Consider the following 6846-nt stretch of genomic DNA (forward strand, 5'->3'; position numbering starts at 1 on the left):
AAGTAGGTGTGCCCAAGTGCATGCTCCTGTCCAGGCTCTGCTCAAATCACTTCCCAGCATACAACCTGCTTCCCCCGACCTGCAGACTGACGTCAGACACCTCAAATCACTTTCTGCTAAAGTAGATATAAATACATATAAATGCCAAAAACCAACTAAGAAGCAAACTCTGCCAAATAAAAGACTTCCCAGCATTCAAAGCGCTCTACTGCCCGGCCCCAGTATACCTTCCCACGGCTCCTTGTCAGACTCTTGGTTCCAGTAGAACTGAACTGTTGAGTGCTCCCAATACGCAAGCACATCCTTCTTCTTCTTCTTTTTTTTTTAAAGAGGGCACAGCTCACAGTGGTCCATCGAACCGGCAACCTTGGTGTTATCAGCACCACGCTCTAACCAACTGAGCTAACTAGCCATCCCTGCAAGCACATTCTTAATTCAATAAGCTGTGTTCTTCCCTTCACCTGAGGCCCTCTTTCCCCACATCTCAATATACAGTCCTACACATTGATATTAGTTTGCTAAGTCAGCCATTACTGGAGTGTTTAGCACAACAGAAATGTATTGTCTCAGTTCCGGAGGCTGGTCTGAAATCAAGATGTCGGCAGGGCCATCTTCCCTCAGAAGGTGATAGGGAAGGATGTGTTCCAGGCCCCTCTCCTGGCTTCTAGTTAAATCCCTTGGCTTGTGGCAGCAAAATCCCAATCTTCAAATGGCATTGTCCTGTGAATGTGCCTCCAAATTTCTCCTTTTTATAAGGACACGACTCACACTGGATTAGGGCTCTCCTTACCCCAGTAGGACCTCACCTTAACTATGTACATCTACAATGACCCTATTTCCAAATAAAGTAGCATTCTGCAGTACTGGGGGTTAGGACTTCGACATATGGATTTTGAGGGGACACAATTCAACCCATAACAACATCCTTACAGCCATGCTTAACTGTCGCCTACTTCTGGAAACAGCCCTGGCACACACTCCATCTCCCTATACCCAGCCTGACCTAATCTCTATCCGTCTTTGACCGCCTCTGGCTAAGTAACCCCTAAGTAACTTTTCTGTGCTTTATGACATAAGCACTGACTTTGTACCTGGTCAGGTATTTGAGTTGGCTCCAGGCTATTTTTTGAAAGGAGTAAATATTGACCTTGATTGCAGGATCTCTAACTCCCATGCCCATCTCTCATCTCCCTCAGAAGATGAAGAAGCATAAATGCTTTGAAGAGGGCCCTCCTTGGCCCTACAAATCTGCTGTGTGATGAGATGTCCCAGGGGTGATTCCCTGCCATGAGAGTGTTGGAGTTCTGAAGACAGTTCTGAGGACCCCTTCACCTCCAACTGCTAGAGGCTGCACTTCCAGTGGCTCCCACTGAAGAACTGAGATTGCTCCCAGCCATCCCATCCCCACCACACCAGCAGCTCTCCCACCCAGAGCAGTAAATCTGCAATTTATGATGCAGATCTTGATTTCTTTTCACAGCCTGCTCAGCCACACTTTTGCGGTTTTGATTAGGAGATGGTGCCCTGTGTGCAAGAATTGGGTTGGGTCACACCATTTAATAAAGCTATCATGACTAATGTGAACACTACATACAAAAGGGGACAGGAGTCCCACAGCTGTACTCTTTGCAGCATGAAATCTTGCAGCTTCCACTTGGGTAGGGACCTTGTTGATGTCACAGGGTGAGGGATTAAGTCATAATTATGGAGATCTAAATTACCTTCCAGCAAACCCACTGGCGGTTCTTCATTAACATAGCAGCAGGCTTTAATTCCAGCCCAACACTGATCACCCTTCAGCTCTCCCACACCCAGCCTGCAGAATATGTTTGGAATTAAAACTCTGGTTGAAAAGAACGTCAGCTGCCGTTTCTCTCCTTTTGTGTCAGACTTGATTTTGTTTAATAAGTGTGAGTCCCCCTTTCATGGCAGTGCTTAGGTGTGTGTTGGCGGGTGCCACAGATTTGACCGCGCTGCCAAAAGCTCACTAACTGAGAACCTGCAGTTAGTAGGGACCTTGGATATCACTGAAACCCCATGTCAGCTTTCTTCTAGCAACTTTTAGGACCAAAGTGGCCAACCAATAGGACCATGGACATTGTCTAGGCCCAAATCCTACTCAGAATCAGAGCTAATGTACCTTTGTGTCTTTTCCAGGCATGCTGAAATAACCAGGAGAGGCTCAGGGATGAAAGGGATTATTAGCTAGGAACTTGGATATTTCCATTCCATATCAGTTGCAGAGGCTGATCTCTGGTCAATGTGCAGAGGGCCTCAGGAGTGGCTAGGTGACTCTTTTGGGGTTGCCAGAAGCTTGTCTCAGCAAGGACTGTCTATGAGCCAAACCACCTCCTCCGTCTTCCACGAGGGTGAACCAAGGAGATGGTCTCCCAATGTAAGCGAGATAAAATAGCCTTGTTTTAGGAGACTGCAAGGCAGCCCCTGTAAGCAATAGACGGAGAGATCTGCTTTTTCTCCATTAAGGAGGGAGCTAGGCTTTCTCATACTCATCTCAAGGGATCAGCTACCCGAACACTTTTTTCCCTTCTCTGTAACGGGGAATATTCTTCATCCTCCCTGATATCAGGTAATGTTTAGGCCCTGACAAAAATCAGAGGGGAGGTGACAGAGTTGGGAGGAACAATCTGGGCCAGTAGATCTCCAACCAGAATTACCTGTGGGCTTAAAAAAAAAGGAACATATTGCCTGGTCCCAACGAGGCCTGCTAAGTCAACATCCCCAGGGGGTGGGAGTGAAACTTTCTTTTTCTTTTAGCTTCTATCAGGCTTAATTTTAATTGTAGCAAGTGTCCTAATTCTTCTATGTGGTTTCTGGTCCCTGCTTTTTATTCTTAATCTTAGCTTTTTTTATGTATATGTGTCATAATTCCAGACTACTTCCAATTCTTTCTGGAAAATAGAAGGTAATGGGAATGGTGGGTGTCAAATTATAAGTAAAATTAAAAACAGAGCTCATTCACCAAAACCACCTACCCCCTAGAGAAGAAAACCACATTCATCATCTGTGATAAATGCCCATCTATCTCTGCTTGAACTCCTTTAAGTGACAATTAGTTTACTACTTTAAAATGTGACCTATTCCACTGTGGGCTGTCAGTGAGATAAAAAGTTCTTCCTTATATCGAAACAAAATTAGCTTCCTGGCGACACTTCTCTGCTGATCTTAATTCTTTCCTTTGATAATTTAAGAGCATTTTTCCTCCCAGCATGTACTAGTTACTACTGCTGCGTACATATTATCCCCAAACTTAGCTACTAAAACAGTTTGTGTTTTGGGATAACATATTATCCCCAAACTTAGCTACTAAAACAGCCTGTCCTCCCAGATGCAGTTTCTGAGGGTCAGGAATCCAAGAGCAAATGACTTAGATGGTTCTAGTTCAGGGTCACTCATGAGCTTATTAGTAAGATGTCAGGTGTTGTGGGTAAAGTCACCTGAAGGCTTTGATTGAGCCTGGAAGGTCTGCTTCCAAGATGACCCAGTCACATGGCTGTTGTCAGACAGCCTGAGCTCCTTGTGTGTGGCACTCCCCAGAGGGATGTTTGAGTGTCCTCATGACATGGCAGCTGGCTTCCCCGAGCAAGTGGTCCAGGAGAGCAAGGAGAAGTCTCAATGTTTTCAGGACCTGGTATGGTCACACAATATCACTTCTGCCACATTCTACTCAGTAGAATTGAGTTGCTAACGATAACCCAATTCTAGACGAGGGGAATTAAGCTCTGCCTCTTAAAAAAATAATAATTTCTATCTCTTCATGGATATTCTCTATTTGGTGAGACATTATTCTTCCCTTTAATTCTCTAGACATGGTTTCCCTTAGCTCTTTGAACATACGTGTAATAGCTGATTGAAAGTCTTTATATAGGATAAAGTCCAACATCTGGGCTTCCTCAGGGACAATTTCCAGTGACTGCTTCTTTTCCTATATGTGGGCCATATTTCCCTGTCTCTTCGTGTGTCTCATAATTTCTTTGTTGAAAATTGGACATTTTTCCTTAAAGGTTTTTTTGTTCATACTTTTAACGTGTACAATTCAATGGATATTCAGAACTATCTTCACTATCGACTTCCATTCCCTTCCACCACCTCCAAAAGAAACTCTATACCCATGAGGTGAAAACTAGACATTGAAAATAATACAATATGGCAACTCTGAAAATCAGATAACCTCCTCCAGAGAGTTAGTTGTTGTTGCTGTTTAGTAACTTTCTTGGACAAATTCTGCAAAATACGTATTCTCTGTCACGTGTGGCCCCTGGGAAGGTAGATGGAGGGATCTACATTTAAGAAACCTACCAGAGTACCTCCTGATATAAAGATAACCCAAGGGCAGCCTAGCTGTCAGCCTGTGATAAGAAAGCCCAGCTTCTTGGGACCTCTCTGTTCAGCTGTCCCAGTGAGCTCACCCAGTGTGCCTAGTAGCTTTTCACCTTGCCTGGATGGTGCCCTACCAATCATTCACCATACCATATTTGCACTTTTGGTGTAGTCCATGGTACCCTGAGAAGAGATTTTATGCTCTCTGTAACACTAACAAGAGACAGGTCTGTCTGCTATTAGATACATGAGGAAGTATCCATGGTTTCCATGGGAGGATTCTGGAATTATAACTTAAGTCCATACATTTGACTTGAAAGTAGCTGCCTTCAGAATGGCCAGTTATATCTGGTGCTCAATGTGATAAGTAATCAGTAGAAATTCCACACCCTTGGCCGAGCCAAGGGTGTTTCCAACAGTGAGGGGCTGAAATTGGGCTGATCACATCTCTTTTCTCCAAGTAAGGAGTCTTCTTAGGTGAGCCAAGTTAGCAGTTCGCCTTGGTGTGGGTCATACACAGGTATTAGAGTGATAGTACAGGGATCTTTTTTGTTTGCTATCATAAGCTTGATTGTCTATGGTGAAAGAGGCTGAGAGAATTTCACTTTGCAATACACATACAAGGAGGAATTGGCCCATACAGCCGAGGGATGGAAGAATAACTGGACTGTACATGCTGGATCTCACCGTCTTGGCGATCCTAAACAAGGGAGCGTGGCAGATTAAAGATGGCTATACATTCTTTGGTATTCCTCCTCCTATTGAGAGGTGGATCTCTTACTTGCCTATTATGTTTTGACCTTTAGAGTATGGCCAATGTGATGCTACGCTAGTTTTAGGGCTAGCCTTGAAAAGGACTGGCAGCTTCTGCCTTGGTCTCTTGGTGCCCTGAGACCACAATTCATGTAAGAATTGTGTCTATCATGTAAGAAGTGCAACTACCCTGCTGGAGAGACTATATGGAGAGGCCGACATGACATGGGGAGGTAAAGAGGACCAGCTGAGCCCAGCCTTAAAGCCATTCCTGCCAAGGGGTCAGGCATGTGAGTGAAGCCATCTTGGATACTCCAGACTAGCCCAACTGCAAACTATGTACCACCGACTGACCCTGGTTGATGCCACCTGGCACAGACTTGCCCAGCTAATCTCTGCCCAAATTCCAAATCCACAGAACCATGATATAATAAAACAATTGTTTTAAGCTACTAGGTTGGGTTAGGTTGTTACACAGAGATATCTAGTTGGAACAGGGAGTCAGTGCCCTTCTGTGAGTGTGTGCCTTAGACATGGGCAAGGGACCGGAGTTAAACCCTGACGTTTCTGCATCTGGATGTGGCTCTCATTGACCCTCTTAGGGTGCCAGGACCAAGGGGACTGCCCTGTGTGTCACTGGATGGGGCTCCTAGGTATCTGCTCAATGCGTAAGGCAGCTATACTGAAGTAGGTTTCTCTTGGTGTAGAGCAGATTTTGTGCTTGTGACCAGCAAATAAATATCTAGCAGAGAAATTGCTGAGCCATGGATAGGTACATTTCTAAGCTTTTTGATGCATACTGCCAAATTGCATTCCGGAAAGGTCCTGCCAATTTCTAGCTCTTCCCACAAGCTAAGAGAGTGCCTGCTCCCTGCCCCTCAGTAACACTGGCTATTATCAACTGTGGTAGTAACTGTGATCTTATGAGAATTGTCACCACTTGCATGACCTCAGTTTGTTCATCTGTGTATCCATCATGGCTGGCATAGTGTCTGGAACAAAGTAGGCACAACACAAATAGTTTTGTGAATGCATGAAGACTTCAAAGGCTACAAAATCTATTCCTCCAGCCAAAGGCCTCTCTTGTCTCTTGTCCTCAATGTCCCACAAATGTGTTGTCCCCTCAATCTTGCTTCTCCCCCTCATGCATGATGCTCCCTATCTCACTGACTGACATACCACCTGCTCAGTTAACCTAGCTACAAATCTGGAACCTTCGTTTGCTCCTTTACGGGTTCCTCTCACTCACCCCTCCCATCCAACCAATGAGCGCATCTTGCCAATTCTATTCATTCTTTACCTACTCATTCATTCTAAACATATTTCTTTAGCATTTACCATATGTCAGGGATCATCGTAGGTAAAGCCTTCATGCTTTTAAATATCTCCTGAATCTATCCCCTTCTCTCCATCTGAACCACCATTGTCCTAATTCACACCATGATCTTTCTCCTGGGTTATTACTAGTCTCTCTGCCATCCAGCTTCCAATTCACCTGCCACCTGCCCCCCAAGGTGATATTTCTAACATCAAAACCTGATCCTTCTCTCTTGCTTAAAAGCCTTAGTGGTTACCCCAAACTCCCCAAGGTAAAGACTATACTAAAAATTCATTAACATTTCACACAAGCCCCCAAAGGGGGTGAGGCCTTTGGGAGGTGCTTAGGTCCTGAGGGTACAGCCCTAATGAATGGGATTAGTGCCCTTGTAAAGGAGACCCATAGAGTTCCCTAACCCTCCTACCACATGAGGACAC

Source organism: Rhinolophus sinicus, chromosome 8, assembly GCF_057876585.1.
Source record: "Rhinolophus sinicus isolate RSI-liver-muscle chromosome 8, RSI-T2T, whole genome shotgun sequence".
Taxonomy (NCBI): domain Eukaryota; kingdom Metazoa; phylum Chordata; class Mammalia; order Chiroptera; family Rhinolophidae; genus Rhinolophus; species Rhinolophus sinicus.